This window comes from Hemiscyllium ocellatum, chromosome 3, assembly GCF_020745735.1.
Source record: "Hemiscyllium ocellatum isolate sHemOce1 chromosome 3, sHemOce1.pat.X.cur, whole genome shotgun sequence".
Classification (NCBI taxonomy): Eukaryota; Metazoa; Chordata; class Chondrichthyes; order Orectolobiformes; family Hemiscylliidae; genus Hemiscyllium; species Hemiscyllium ocellatum.
In genome coordinates, this window is record NC_083403.1 from 143,386,879 (window position 1) to 143,402,467 (window position 15,589).

The 15,589-nt window shown below is 44.5% G+C and overlaps 1 protein-coding gene across 10 annotated transcripts in view; it reads right to left on the reverse strand.

Annotated features, from left to right (window-relative positions):
- Positions 1–2,552, reverse strand: part of dnmt3ab (DNA (cytosine-5-)-methyltransferase 3 alpha b) — a 608,585-nt gene extending 606,033 nt beyond the window's left edge. For all 10 annotated transcript variants that reach the window (XM_060854172.1, XM_060854193.1, XM_060854182.1 and 7 more), the window contains exon 1: positions 2,441–2,552. The gene's annotated coding sequence lies outside the window, so the exon portion shown is untranslated. The remainder of the gene's footprint in view (positions 1–2,440) is intronic.
- Between the last annotated feature and the right edge of the window lie 13,037 nt (positions 2,553–15,589).

Below are 15,589 nucleotides of genomic sequence, written 5' to 3' on the forward strand. Positions count from 1 at the left end.
GCCGCTTTCGCCAGTGGAGCCCAGTCAGGAGCTGGACAGTGGCTGAGCCCCATCCTCCCATTAAAGCCCGGGCTCCCCCCGCCAACCCCCGGCCGCTAGCGAGCACTCGCCCCGCTGCTCCCCAACGGACCGAGCATCATTGTCATCCCGACCTCCGCCTCCAAAAAACCCCACAACCCACCACAATTACACCGAGTCAGTGTGCCCCCCCCCCCCCCCCTTCTCCCTCTCTCCCTCTCTCCCTCTCTGTTATAACATGGCGGTTTGACAAATTGCCAAAATGCGCATTTTGTTGCTTTACCCGCTTTGGCCAGAGGAGAGAGAGAGACAGAGAGAGGGAGGGAGAGACAGACCCCTTATTTCTTTTTAAAATTAAAATGCTATTTTTTAAAAAAATCTGTTAACAACGTTTCATTTCCAAGTTCAGCTCGCTCACCATTCTCCCCCCAAGCCCTGTCATCTTCACTCAGCAATGTCAGCACCGGCTCTAGCTGCTCAGACCCCCCTCATTCCCATCGATCTCACTGGCAGCGAGCCCCCGTCCAACATTTTCCTTTACATCGCTTTCGCTCGATCTTCCCACATGTGGAAACGTTTGGGATCTATAACAAAGTCGAGTGATCCTTCCAGGTCCCTCTGAAATATCCCACGTCCCTATCACATTGTGTTCGGGATTGCATTGCCAGATTAAAATGTTTGTGAAGCGGTTCGCGTTGTTTTTAGTGTCTGTGTTGATCCCTACAATCGAACAGATGTAAATACAGTAGCTACATGGGAACTGATTGGGTAGACCGTGTCTTTTAGCATTGGGGACATTTCTGTACGTCACTTGCATCTTTGAGAATAAAGGATGGAGAGTGTGGGCCTTTTCCCGGGAAATCGGGCTGCGATCTGATTGCGAATTCAGAGGTTTTGCCTTGTGTTTTGATTCCGAAGCGGTGACCTCAGTTATTCTGACTGTACCAGCGCTGCTGTCTGTACATCAGCCCTTCAATAACACTCACGGCGGAGAAGGGGGGGGGGGGGGGGGGCGGAAAAATACGGCCCCGTCAAAATAAGGGACTGAGCACCTGTTGCAATGGAAAACCCTCCATGAGCTGCCGTTTGTGATGTTGTACTTGGCAGTGAGAGAGATTTTCTGGAGCCTTCCACTGCTACCTCCACCTCCTCCCCCCCCGCCCCCCCTCCTTTATTCAGAATCATTGGGGATAGCTCGCTAACATGGCGTCTGCTGTCTTTAAACTTCAGGTTAACCTTCACAGTCTGCTGCACTACAAATAGCCGCGTAAAAGATGGATCCACAACGTGACATCCCCAAATTATTTATGTCCCACAATTATGAAGGTTAATTATTATTGGGTAATTGAAATAGATTCATCTGCAGGTTGACAGTACAGTAAATGCACCCTCTGCAAAAGAAAATTATCCGCTCCCACTTCACTGTGGCAACTTTCAAAGTCAATTGAAACTAAGGAATCCCAAAATCCTGATACCTACAATAAACAGGGGACACTGAAGATGTTAGGAGTTCATGATGTAACATGTGGAAGTAACAGCCACTGTACTGTGCTGCAGATCACAGTGTCATTGAGAAACGGTGTCATGTTTAGCTGAGGCAGACTACATTTAATAGATTTTCGTTGGATTACTAGAAGCAGCATGTAGTTTGCATGCATGACCCCCCCAACCCCCCCCCCCCCCCCCACACACACACACACTCAGATCTGCGGGCAGGTGGGGGTAAGGTTACCCATGTTCCAGGAGCTGATCCTCCAGGGATCACTTACTGTTGCACAGTTAGGAAAGAGAAATTGACCAAAGCGGCGACCCTGATGCGGAATTCGATGCCATTTTGGTTGGCGGACGCTATCAGAAAGCGAGCACTCGGGGACTGTACAAGTGGGAGTCTGGAATAGAGCCAAGCTTCAGATAATAAACTGGCTTCAGCTGCAGTGAATGCTAACACGCACCGAGGCTGAGGTACATTTCTGACCGCTGCTAGACTTGAGACGGGGGGGGGGGGGAACGGAAAAAAATCACACACACACAGACGGACAGACATGGCCAGATTAGCCTGGAGGAAACCCTATCAGTGTTGAACACCTCTCCTGCATGACATCGGCAAACCCGGCGCTTGTCCCCAGTGAAACCTCCCCAAGTTCACGGTGAAAGTGAACAATCGTTAAAATGTCCAGGAGGAGCGGTCCGCAGAGAGCTCTCTGTCTCTCTCCCTCTCTCTCTGATGGAACCTCTCTACACTCTCACCCCCACCCTCCCCCTCCCCTCCCCAAAGCCCTTCCCCGTCCATTCAGCCCCCATTAAATCAAACACATCACCAGCTTCTCCTGCTTCTACCTTGGCGATCGCCCTTCCAGAAGTTGACAATCGGAAAAGGTATTGATTAGCTGATGAGGTGAACAGTGACCCGTGTGTAAATTACCGGTTGCCAGTGCAGGCCTGGAGATGTTCCCTCGGCTGCTGCTGCTGCTGTTTCTCGCAGCGCCCCTCGCCCACCGCCGGCGCGGCCTCCTTCAGCTCCCTGTCTCTCTCTCTCTCTCTCCTTTACTGCAGAGTGCTAGCGGCTCCCGGAGACTGGCTTCCGTGCAGTCCTAAAGCCCGACACTGCTCACATTACACACACACACACTCCTGGAGATCTCCCCAACATCCAGCCACTGGCAATCCCAACAAACACGCCAACGCCTAGTGACTGCACATACAAGAACCGACACCTGTCCAATATATTCAGATGATTCAGGATGACATTGCAGAGAGCAATGTAACCTCCTGGTTAAAGTATGTGATCACACTCAATCAATTTAGACTCTCTTAACATTTCAACTTCTGGCCAAATCTGCACGGACCTGCATGACCTGGATTTGTGAAAGTAACCTCTTTTATTATAAACGTGTGGAGATTATCTTCCCGGAATCTCGAGTAAAGCTTAAAGCTCCTATGCTGAGATTCTAGAATGAATCCCTTATCTCGATTCTGAGGGTGACCGTGCCCTGACCTCCTACCAGAACTTCACAAATCCCCCTGATTTCACCGCACACCAGTCTCTCTTCAACAACGAGGACAATTCTCCCCTCTGCCAATCTCCACCGTTTCACCAGCTGCCGGAATATTTACTACCAGCACTTTTAGGAAGGCCGAACCTTAAAATAGGCCACTTCAACAACCCCAATTTTACAATTAATATATAAATTATAAAGCTACCTTATAGAAAGCTTGAATCTAACTGAAAAATCATTTTCACCGAAATTGATGCTGTGTTTGTTGAAGGATCTTAAACAGCTGACAGTAAAATAAACTAGATGTTAATACCATAAGTCATTCCCACTTCCTTGTATAAAACTGATTCAATTAATGTTGAAACATTTGGCCTATACATAAAATGAGGAAAACATGAAGATTTGTCAATATTTTTGCTTCGTTTCGTGTGGTTAATTCTACACCTTAAACTTTAGACTAATTAATATGTGGCTCATAAACAGTGTTTGAGACACAGCGATGATGGCCTTTCATAAATTTGCATTAATTAACAAATTTTGCAACCATTTAAACTATACTTTTTCCATAATCTGCAAACATTGCAAAAATTGACTGCGCTTTGTGGTAAATTCTTGCACGTTTTGGTTGAAATCAATAATCTCTAAAACAAAAAGTGTGATCTTTAATATCTTCTGAACAATCTCAATAATTTTGTCAGAAATTCTCTTTTTTGTATATCTTTAAAGGAAAACGTGAAAACAATCCTACATCGGCTTTCCCAAAAGTTGCAATTTGTTTTGAGGCCATGATGGCAGTCCTTTCCTGCACACACTCCCTTAATCCAAGGATTCCAGGTGCAAACGTTGTGAACCAGACCAGGTTATCAACCTGAAAGAACAGGCCGTTAATAAAGGGCACCAGGTTCCCACTCTTCTGGCCATGCAGGGATGGTTGTATATTTCAGTGCAGGTCTGAAATCTGACTATGGTGTCATCATTGAATCATTTCTCCACTTTTTACAATCTTTAGAAAAATATTTCCAATGTTTTCGAGTGTGGAAACTTCATTAAAATATGATTTTTATTTTAGAAACTTATATTCAAAGACTGAGTTCCAGTAAGAGTGAGTGTGTAAAACAAATGGCCTATATTTAGTGTGTAAGTCCTTTCTCTAGAACTAATGTAATTTGCACGTAGAATAACACTTTATTAACTGCAATGTCTGCTTTTCATTATCTTTTTCTTGCCCAAGTAGGGTTTGTTTAATGGAGCAGCATTGATCCTGCTCTGTAACGCTGTTTGCAAGGACAGTGAGCAAGTCTGAAAATGCTACATATGTTTTCATTAAAACTTACGAACTGTAGGTGATACTTAGTTCCAGAGCATTATATTCTCATAAATATCAAAACGTGGAAGTACCTACGTTTACACTGGCGTGGGATATTTCAGAATTCAATGCACAAACACAGATAACCCCTTTTCTCGAATGAGTACACGATCAAACAGAAAATGGGTTGTAGCTGTACTATACCACACTAAATTTTTGCTATAAGCTCTGTGTTAGGATTGAGCCCTCCACTACCACCTGATGAAGGAGCAACACTCCGAAAGCTAGTCTGCTTCCAATTAAATCTGTTGGACTATAACCTGGTGTTGTGTGATTTTTAATTATATCATAAACCTATACTTAACCATATTCTTACCTGATAATGAACATAGGTATGTTAAAAGGTCTAACAGAAATCTTGTACCAACATATTACATGTTTTTAGCCCTAACAAACATAAACATGATGCCAATGTTGAATATTTCTGATTCAATATTTGAGTATCTGGTTTCAGACACATGAAAACTAAATTGTCAAAACACAATTAATCATGTTCAGAATCATTCTATTGTTTGGATAATGCAATTTTAATTACAGATTAGATACAATCCGGGATGTGGCTAGCTGGGGAGTTGAACAGTGCTCACAACGTGAAAAGCAAATTTTTGCCATGGCCATTCACATCAGACGTAGTCGGCAATGTGCTCTATCGAGCCTGCACACATGTCGATTAAAGTATAATTCATCTGAAACAACCCCAAAACAAAAGCAAAGCATTTATTCACAAACAGGACCTCAATGTGCGTTGCACAGTAATGCAGCAATCTCTTCAATACTGTGTTTATAGATTAACCATCCGACCCGGTGCATGCAGCGTTACATCCGCATCGTATTCTCCTGGGAACAGTTCTGAATATGAGTTACTGAAAATGCAGAACGTCAGTGCTGGTGGGAGTGAGCCGCTTTCTCACCGTTCACCCAGTGACAGTTGTGTGTTAGATTTCTCGCGTCAGCTGGGACGGAATAGGCTGCGGTACAGCGCTACCAGGAATAGGGGGCGATCTTCAGATATTGAAGTGTACTGCAGCATCGTCAGGCAAATCCCTGTGACAGGAACACCCGCCGGCTGCTCTTTCCTTAAAACACCTTCAGCTCTTCCTCCGTGAAGGAATTCCTGCCGTGCACCACTCCCCTTGCAGGGAGGGGCGTGTTAATGTTGACGGTGTACAACCTCCCAAATAAATGGATTAATCTGTTTAGGGATTGTTGTCTCGCTCCCATGAGTGACACAGTAAACCTTATTAAGAGGGAAAATCAAAAGGGGTGCCTAGACCTGCCTAGTAGAGATTATGAAACATTTATTGCTACTTTTCAATGTCATATTACTCTCTGATGAAGGGTCATTGGGACCGATACAATCTCCTTTACAAACAACATTTACTTTTAAATTTAAGAACCGAAAGAATTGCGGATGCGGAAATCAGAAACAAAAACAGAAATTGCTGGAAAATCTCAGCAGGTCAGGCAGCATCTGTGCAGAGAAATCAGAGTTAACCTTTCGGATCCGGTGACCCTTCCCCTGAAACGCTTCATTGGGAAAAGGTTCAAGCAAGGATTTTATTTCTCGGTTTTACGTTCTGAAGCAGAGTTGCTGGACCCGAAACGTTTACCGAGTTTCTCTCTCTACAGATGCTGCCAGACCTGCCGAGTTTCTGCAGCAATTTCTGTTTTTGTTTCGGATCTCCAGCATCTGCTGTTGTTGCTTTTATTTTATGATATTTTACCCTTTGCAGGGGTATTTAAAAACGAGGAATGCTTTCCTTTCTTGAGATTTCAGATTTCTGACTGCTAGTAACACGATCAATGAGTGACCGCCCACAAGTCAATCTAAATGGCGGAGGTTGGGCTGGTCCTATCTCTCATGTTACTCACATGCAGTCCTTGCTGTTTGTATAAATCCCATTGCAAACATGCACCACTGAGACATAAATATTGGGGGAAACCCCTAGAAATTGCTGCAGAAACTCGGCAGGTCTGGCGATATCTGTAGAGAGAGAAACTCGGTAAATGTTTCGGGTGCAGCGATCCTTCCTCAGAACATAAAACCGAGAAATAAAAACCTTGTTTAAACCCTTTCCCAATGAAGCGTTTCAGGGAAAGGATCACTGGATCCGAAATGTTAACTCTGATTTCTCTGCACAGGTGCTGCCTGACCTGCTGAGATTTTCCATCAATTTCTGTTTTTGTTTTTGATTTACAACATCCGCGGTTCTTTCGGTTTTTAAATTTAAAAATAAATGTTATTTGTAAAGGAGAGGGAACAGATGTTGAGTTACAGGAAGGGGGTCTGGGGAATGGTCGGGGGGCAAATTGCTCATTCGGACAGCCCGGCAGCTACGATGGGCCGAATGGCTTCCACCTTCCCGGTAATGTACAGCACGGGCTGCAATGCTTTTCACTGACGTCTCGGACCTGCTTCTTGAGTCTTTTGCAAACATTTTAGACACAAAAATGGATTCACAGCCGGGGGTGAGGGGGAGAGGGAGGAGGGAGCAAAACACAGGACCTAGTTTGGCTTCGGTTTGTCTTTGGGGACATTCCTGTTCGAGATCTTTGTTACAACTCAGCTGTCCCCCCCCCATTTCCAGGTTTCCTTCCGGAGAATCAGGGATCAGTTCGGAAGCAGAATGGGATTGAGATCACCCCAGATGACTGACCCCTCTGGGTTGGTGTACAGATGACCCCGGGACCATCTGGGGTCAAGGTCAGCTGTTGGAAACTCACTTCCAGCTGGGAAATCAGTGATCAACTCGGTTCACCCCGGATGGACCCAAGGAAATGTGCCCCTGAAGGGCATTTGGCGTGTTCACCCTGAGCTGCTGCTGCTGCTGGGGGTTTCTGGTTGTGTCAGTGTTGGGAAAGGGCGAGAAATGCTCACATTGCGCCGGGAATTTGCTAAAAAAAACTGCGTCATCGATTTTTCTTTTGATCTCAAACCCACATTGAGGCAACAAGCGGCGTCCCAGTGACCCCCGGGGGGTGGGGAGAGGGAGACCCGGGCTCCAGGCTCTGCCCTGCTCCCAGAAACCTCGCCTTTTCTCAAAAACACCCCCCTCCCCTCCCTCTGTAATGCCCCGGTCCCAGGCACTGCACGATCATCCGGGGCCAGGCGGATGATTCAAATCCCCATCCCCCATATTATTGCCCCCCTCCCAGCCTAGAATGTCCGGGGGTGGGGAGGGGGGGGGGGGGAAGGTGACTGGTTTGCCGACAGCCCCGTTTCCAGCGGTCCAGGCCCCCGTCAGTATCAGGAAGCACCGTCTCCCTGAAGGTGGGGTCACCATCCGCCTGTGTAGCCCGCCTTCTCTCTCTCTGTCTGCGTGTCTATGTTTGCCTGTCTCCTGTGTCTGTGTGCCTCTGTCTTGTGTATGTCTCCCTCCTGTGTGTGTGTCTGTTTCCGTATTGTGCGATGTTTAACTTTGTACACCCCAGTCCAACACCGGCCTCTCAATCCTGTGTGTGTGTCTCTGTCTTGTGTGTGTCTCCCTCCTGTGTGTGTCTCTGTCTTGTGTATGTCTCCCTCCTGTGTGTGTGTGTTGTGTGTCTCCCTCCTGTGTGTGTCTGTCTCCCTCTGTGTGTGTCTCTGTCTTGTGTATGTCTCCCTCCTGTGTGTGTGTGTGTGTCTGTCTCCCTCCTGTGTGTGTGTGTGTGTGTCTGTCTCCCTCCTGTGTGTGTGTGTGTGTATGTCTCCCTCCTGTGTGTGTGTGTGTGTGTCTGTCTCCCTCCTGTGTGTGTGTGTGTGTGTCTCCCTCCTGTGTGTGTGTGTGTGTGTATGTCTCCTGTGTGAACGTTCCCCTGCTCCGCCCCGCAAACCCCTGAACTTGATCTTGTGTGCAATGGAAAGCGGGATCACATCGGGAGAAAATGGCGTGTGTTGTGGAGAATCGCAGCGCCTCTCTCTATTCCCTTCAGCCTTTTGTTCAGCTTTTCCAGGGACGACCGGGCCAAGCCCTTCCGTAGACTCATTGGAAAATTCAAACAAACCCCAATGGATGGAGGGGCTGGGAAGCGATTACACTTTTGAAAAGTGTGCACTGTTAGTTTAGATTGAGAGAGAAAGATGCTGTGTAAAATCCCGAAACTATAATCCGTAACGTTTGCTCCCTTATGCCAATCTGGATTTCTTTGTGGCCTTTCTGAGGGAGGTCGGATTTAGGAAATAAACCCGGCATTTTATTTAGTTTTGATTTATTTTCCACACTGCGTCGTGTGTGGAGATCCCTGCATACCTTTCCGTCTCTTAAATGGAATCCCTTTTAGAGTAGCTGGGATAGAATATGACTTGATCTATTGGAGCACTGACCCACAGTGACAATTAAACAAAAACTGAAGGCCATTATCGCGGCATAAGGAAACGTTTCATTCCCCAAAATGTCCAGACTCGAAAAGCGTTAGAATAGCTTACACGCGAAGTGGGTCATTTTGACGCATGCTAAAGTGAAACAACCCACACCTTACAGAGGTGAAATGAACACAAGCGGAAAGGTCTTCCCTGGTTTATCTAGTCTAGCAGAATCAGATGAAACTGTTTTCATTTTGAGTATTTGACAGAAAGGGAATATCTAAAATCAGGCATTTATTTGGCACTGTCTGATTAGTGCAGTTAAATCATTTACAACATCTTAACAATCACTGACCAAAAAACGTACACACACCAAAATGCGACACTAACACGAACTTTTGGAAGATTTAAACTTAACTATGCAAACCGCAAGAACAAAATGGCGATGGGATATACTGCTATCAGATTTGGCATTTCAGATTAGAACCAATTTATACAATGGTCATGATGTCAATTATTTTAGGTTGTGTTTTCTTTGTAAAAGGTTGAATTTTAAGATTTAAAATTTCAAATTTCTCTTGAATTCTTGATAATCTTTAAAGATCCTGTCAAGCCATCATAATTTGAAAACATCAATTACAAAAGGTTAGATTAAAAGTTTAACTAACAGATAAAAGGTAAAATTGGATGAGTGGAATTACAATGGAATTAAAACTATGGGCACTTCCTTTTTATTTTATTAACTGGCCTCTAAAATCAGACTTTCCAACCTCTTATCATTACAGTCACAATATCTAGTTAAAAGCAATTTAGATGGGCAGGTAATTGCATCAATCACATGCAACTGTTTTGTTGGAAAAGGTGGAAATTATAAAATGCAAAAACTCTTCAGGATATTTCTAGCAAGACCAACTAGAAAACTAAATGCTCAGAAACAGGATTCATTTCCAACAAGTCTACTTTCTTTACAGTAGTTAATCACTTTTGAATCAGTAAAATAATCAGCATTACTATATTTGGTGTGTTTTATTGAGTATCAGAGATGGCAATGATGGAAACTCTAATAGGGTAGTTGCCATTGTGTGACACTGGTTCAAGCTTCCTTCTTAATTTACTGGTTGACTCTACAAAGCTTATAATTTGGTAAAGCTTTATTTTGGTTGAAAAAGCAAGTCAGTGATACTAAATTTTTAAAAATAATTGGTAGAAAGAGATAAAGCTTGATTAGGAACAGGAATAGGCCACTTGGCCTTTTGAACCTGCTCCAAATATTCAATCAGATCATAGCTGATCTACTTGTGGTCTCAGTTCCACTAACCTGTCTGCCATAAGACCCTCAGCTTCCTTCTCTCAGCCTTGAATAATGACTAAGCCTTCACTGGTTTTTGGAAATGATACAACAACATGACTCCCTGACAGAAGAAAACTCTCCCTTAAAAACTTTCTTCTCATTTCCATATCTCAGACTTGGGGAAACAACTTCTCAGAGTCCAATCTGCGAAATCCCAAGAGGTTATATGCTTCAGTAATATCACCTATCATTCTTCAACATTTTCAACTTTCCCTCATCAGATAAGTCACATCCCCCAGGAACAGCTACATGAACCTTCTCTGAACTACTTCTAACACAATTATACCCCTTTTACAAATAAGCAAACCAAAATCGTACATAGTATACAAAGATGTGATCTCACCAGTGCCCTGCACACGAAGGGCTTATGCTCGAAACGTCGAATTCTCTATTCCTGAGATGCTGCCTAACCTGCTGTGCTTTGACCAGCAACACATTTGCAGTAAAATATCCCAATTCTCACATTCCATTCCTGGGCAATAAACATCAACATTCCTTTTGCCTTCTCAGTTATTTTGAAACTATCTTCTGTTACTAACTTTTGTTTGTTATCATCTGCTAAATTTAGTGAGAACTAGGAAATTAAATGCTTTCAATGTGTGTCGAGGCATTACATTTAAAGGATGGCTGAATATTGAGGATATCGATGATTCGAAAACTTTGAGTGTCCAAATTCCCCCAAAGTTAACTCAAGCACAGAAAATATTGTTCCTATATAAGTATAGCACCAAATAAATTAGTGAGAATGAAAAAGAAAACAAACAACCGACCTTAAGAGAATCACGAGAAGACCTCAAAAGAATAAAAAGATGCACCTTGACCCTTAGGACGCAATTATTAGATACCCCAGGGTATTTACAAAAGGCTCAGTCCAGAAGATTGAGGGAGACAGCTGTATATCAGTAAGGACATCTTCACTGAAATCTGTCGTCATGTGCTGCAGCCACTATTGAAACCTCAAAAAGGGGAATGACTGCATTGTCAGTGGCTATGATGATTAGGGAGGCCATCAGCCTCTACACAGCTGATTACTTCCAGACTGCAACTGGAGATATTTGGAACACCTTGCAGTTTTCCCACACACTGCTACACAGAGAATGAGAGCGCGAGCTGGTTGCATTTTATTCCTTTTCTTGCCAGAGACAAGCAGACAGCGCTGACATGACTGCATGAGGATTGCAGACTTTCCCACAGCGCAGGATGTCACTGACTGCAGATGAGTCACTCTGCAGATACCACATGTCAACTCTGAAATGTCCCAAAGATGTAAAGGATTTCACTTGTTCAACATTAAGCTGTTGTGATTGTATGCTGGGAAGCATGAAGGTCAGTGTCTGGTATCCTGGCAGCAATCCTCAGGATTTAACTTTGCCGCAGTCTGTTATGTCATCTTCATGTTGGTTGGCAGGCACAAACAAACCACACGATAGTTGCTGGGTCAGTGATACGGTGATCATATGACTATGGTCTGGTGTCAAAACCACCCACATGCACAGGCTAATGTTGGCAAGGTTGTTCCCTGTAATGTGATAGGTTAGACCACTGATTTGCTAAAGCAAAGCTTCTTCCTCCTGAACTCCTCGGAGGAGTCATGCAGTAAATGACAGATGATAGGATTCATAATTGATCTGCTGGAGGTTGCCTCCACCTGAGAGGGGACCTACCTTACCACCTTTTTTAATTCATTCATGAGATGTAGGCTTCATTCACTGGGCCAATGTTTATTGCTCATTCCAAATTGCTCAGAGGGCAGATAAGTGTTAACCACATCTGTGGGTCTGGAGTCACGTGGAGACTAGACAGCTGCTTCCTTCTCTGAAAGATATTTATAATGATGAGAAGCTGAGGAGGTCAAAGTGGAGGGAAGGAGGTTACATGCAGAGATGTAGTCTGTACGTGATCATCTCATACCTGTTCTCCATTCATTGAAATATCTTCATTCTATCACTAACCATCACACTGTCTGCTAAGCAGTAATACAAAAGTGAAAGAAATACAACAAACAGTTCATGCCAAATTCTGAAAATAAATCTTGATATATTACCAACAAATGTAATCACCTTTAGTGCCTGCCTTACAAGTGTCAATGACTGTGCTAATGTTTCAATGTAGTGCTACCCTAAAGGCTGCAGTGTGGCTGCTGGGAAGCTGTTGGCTTTCAGTGATAGAGACTATTGATAGGCTTGTAGGATGACCTCAAAACACTGGAGTCTTGAAGATTTAGATATGAATGACTATCTCTGCATGGACAGCAGCAGTCTGGCCTGGCCAACTATTGAGTAAACAGCAAAGACACCTACAAAGTGGCAGGAGTGGGAGCACAATACCACTCCAAGTGAGGATAGCAGACATGTGCTTCATGGAACCAGTGGGGACAGCACCTTAGAAATCCTTGTAATCAGCCAGATTGCTGGACTGTTATGGCATTCTGCAAGTCGCTTTGTACACTGCAAGTCACAGCAACACGAGGAGTGGTCTCAGCTTTCAGGGAGACCAATTGATCTTGCAGGTTCAATGTCAGAGCTTCCACTGGGTGGTTTCTGCTTGTACTGCAATGAAACAGAGACAATTGCTAGCACATCTTGCACCATGATTGGGCTCACACACATACTAATGGAGTTTGGCCCTACTGTCATGATGTGCTCCAAGCTTTGCAAAGCCCTTTGCACAATTGCTGCTGTATCCTCCATACTTTTTTAATATTGGCATTCCCGCTGGAATTAAATCCCAAGCATTTGGTTGTAATCCATCATCGTGTTCTCATCGGAATCCTCTGCAGTGAAACTCAAGGGCAGACTGACCCTCTGGGAACTGGCTCCTGAGTAACATGTCCCCTCTGCGCTTTCTTTTCTGTGTGCTGGGAAGCAATAATAATTCAACGTAAGGGTTAGCAATCCATTCAATCGTTTCAGCTGATGCATTGTGTGTGGTTCCAACGTCACCAGGAACAGAATGTCAAGGTCATTATGTTCAGTGTTTAGGTAATGGCTTCAGGCCTTGCCCACTGTCTCATCTTGTGTGCTCAAGTGTGTGAAGCTAAGGTGTGACAAGAATGTGAAGCAATCATCCTAATTGATTGTGTTTATTGAAAGGTGAGTGGTACAGTTGTGATGCATAGAGCATTGTTTGAAGTTAATGGTGCAGTTGGTGGGAAAGGGTATTAGAAGATTAGTTCACTGATCTTGACAATTCCTGTGAGGCATTTTGTAGCATTCATCCAAGTCCTCAGATCTTCACTCCTAGTATTGACCATTACAGCTACTTTGGCCACACTTTCTTCATAGCATTTATCTCATAAATCTTCTGACTCCCAGTGAATACAACATCTTTCTCCTCCATTGCATTGTTCTTGAATGGCCCTTCTCTATGAAATGCACATGAATGTGACTTTTCTGAGCTTATCTGCTCCCAATCCTTTGGAAGTGTAGACTGCCTTTCAGTTGTATGAGGTAGACAAGCAGGAGGCTGAGAGAACACAGTGAACCAGGCAGCATCAGGAGATAGAGAAGTCGATATTCCATGTGTAAACTCTTCTTCAGGACTGAGGGTGGATGTCGTGGGAGCTGCAGATAAAGGGGGGAGGCGGGGACAGTGTGGTGAAGCAGGGATAGGTGAAGACAGATAGAGGGTATGACCTGGTTGGTCAATGGGAGGAGTGAATCCAGTTTGGGCAGGGTGCAGGAGAAGGGTGGGGGAGGCTGGAAAGGGAGTCAGAGGATGGGGAGGGAGGTAATTTGAAATTGGAGAACTCAATGTTGACTCCTTCGGGCTGTAGTTTGCTCCGCCAGAAGTTGACGTGTTGTACCTCCAATTTGTGGTCTGATTCACTGTGGCAATGGAGGAGGCCGAAGATGGTCATGTCAGAAAGGGAGACGGAAGGTTAATTAAAATGGGTGGTGACTGGGAGTTCCCAGTCGGATGCTCAGCGAAATGTGCCCTGAGTTTACATTTGGTCTCCTTGACGTAGGGAAGACCACAGCAGGAGCACCAGATATGCTAAACTAGGTTGGAAGAGAGACAGGTGAACCTCTATCACACCTGGAAGGACTGTTTGACCCTGGATGGAGGTGACGGGGGTGCTATGCTGGCAGGTTTTGCACCTTTTCTATTTGCAGGGAAAGGTACTGGGGTTTTGGAGAGGTGGGATTCAGTGGGGAGAGTGGCGTGAACCAAAGACTGGCGAAGGGAACGGTCCATGAGGAGTGGGGAGGGGAAAATGTTTTTGGTGATGGGTCTAGCTGGAGTTGGTAGAAGTGTTTAAGGATGATGCATTGGATGCGGAGACTGGTGGGGTGGTAGGTGAGGACAAGGGGGACCCTGTCTTTATTGTGTTTGTTGAGGGGGTTTAGAGCAGTGGAACAAGGAATGGAGGTGGTGCAGTGGAGGGCTGTCTGGATGACTGGGGGGGGAGGGGGGGAACCCAATGTTCAAAATAGCTGGGGGGTGGAGTGTCTCCTCATCCGAGCAGATGCAGCAGAGGTAGAGGAACTGGGAGGACAGGATGGAGTTCTTGCAGGACACTGGATGGAAAGAGGTGTAGTGAGAGTCTGTGGGTTTATAGTAAATGTCCATCTGGAGACAGTCGCTGTAGATGGAAATGGAGAGGTCAAGATAGTGGAGGGATGTGTCCAAGATGGACTGAGTGAATTTGAGGGTGGGGTGGAAGTTGTGGGCAAAGTCAGCTTTTACTCAGGTTAACCTTTCATGATTTTAGTTCATTGCTGAGACATGCAACCAGTCAGCAACATAATAAGCACTGACTGCACCCTACAATTCTGGCAATGAGCTGGCACTTACTTTGCTGATCACACCACCTTGAGCAGGATGAGTAATCACACATTATGAGCACTGTGCCTGTTGTTAAGGGCTGTGCAAGTTAGCCCCAATATCTCATGCATTGGAATGGAAATGGAAAACTTCACATTTCATTTGCTGTGTTTCGGTGAATTTTAGAAGTAATAAGCCTTGAAAGTAAAGTCATGAAACAGAGTGAAACCCTGAAATATGATTAAGAATGAAACATAGTATTTGAAAAAAAGAGTATTAATGTACCAGGAGTTTGAATTCTCAACTCTTAGTCATCAGTTATGAGGACTGGAGGGAAATAGATCTCGATAATTAATTTCTTCCAGTATCTGTTCGAGTGTCAAGCAAACTTTTTTATACAACAGGATTTTAAAAACACAATGGGTGGAATTTTCCATTCCCTTGAATAATAAGGAAGAAAAGGTAGCAAGTTAGGAAATACATCAAGAATGGAAAAAATCCGAATCTTGACATTAGAGGAAACATTAGACTTTTTCTTTCTTTAAAGATTTAATCAACAAGTTCAGAATCTCACTAATTAGCACCATCACCTTATTTCATGTATTTACATCTGGTTATCCACTGAACTGACTTCATTTATATTCTCCTTGCCTTCACCAAGAAACTGAGTGGTGCCAGTTCCCAGTGTAGGAGTGAAAGCAGTTTCCTGGTGGCACTCTTTGCTCCTTTGGGCTTTCAGACAACTATCTTCACAGCCTCACCACATCTTCATGACTGCTTTTGGATCAACTCACTTACCACCTCAGCAC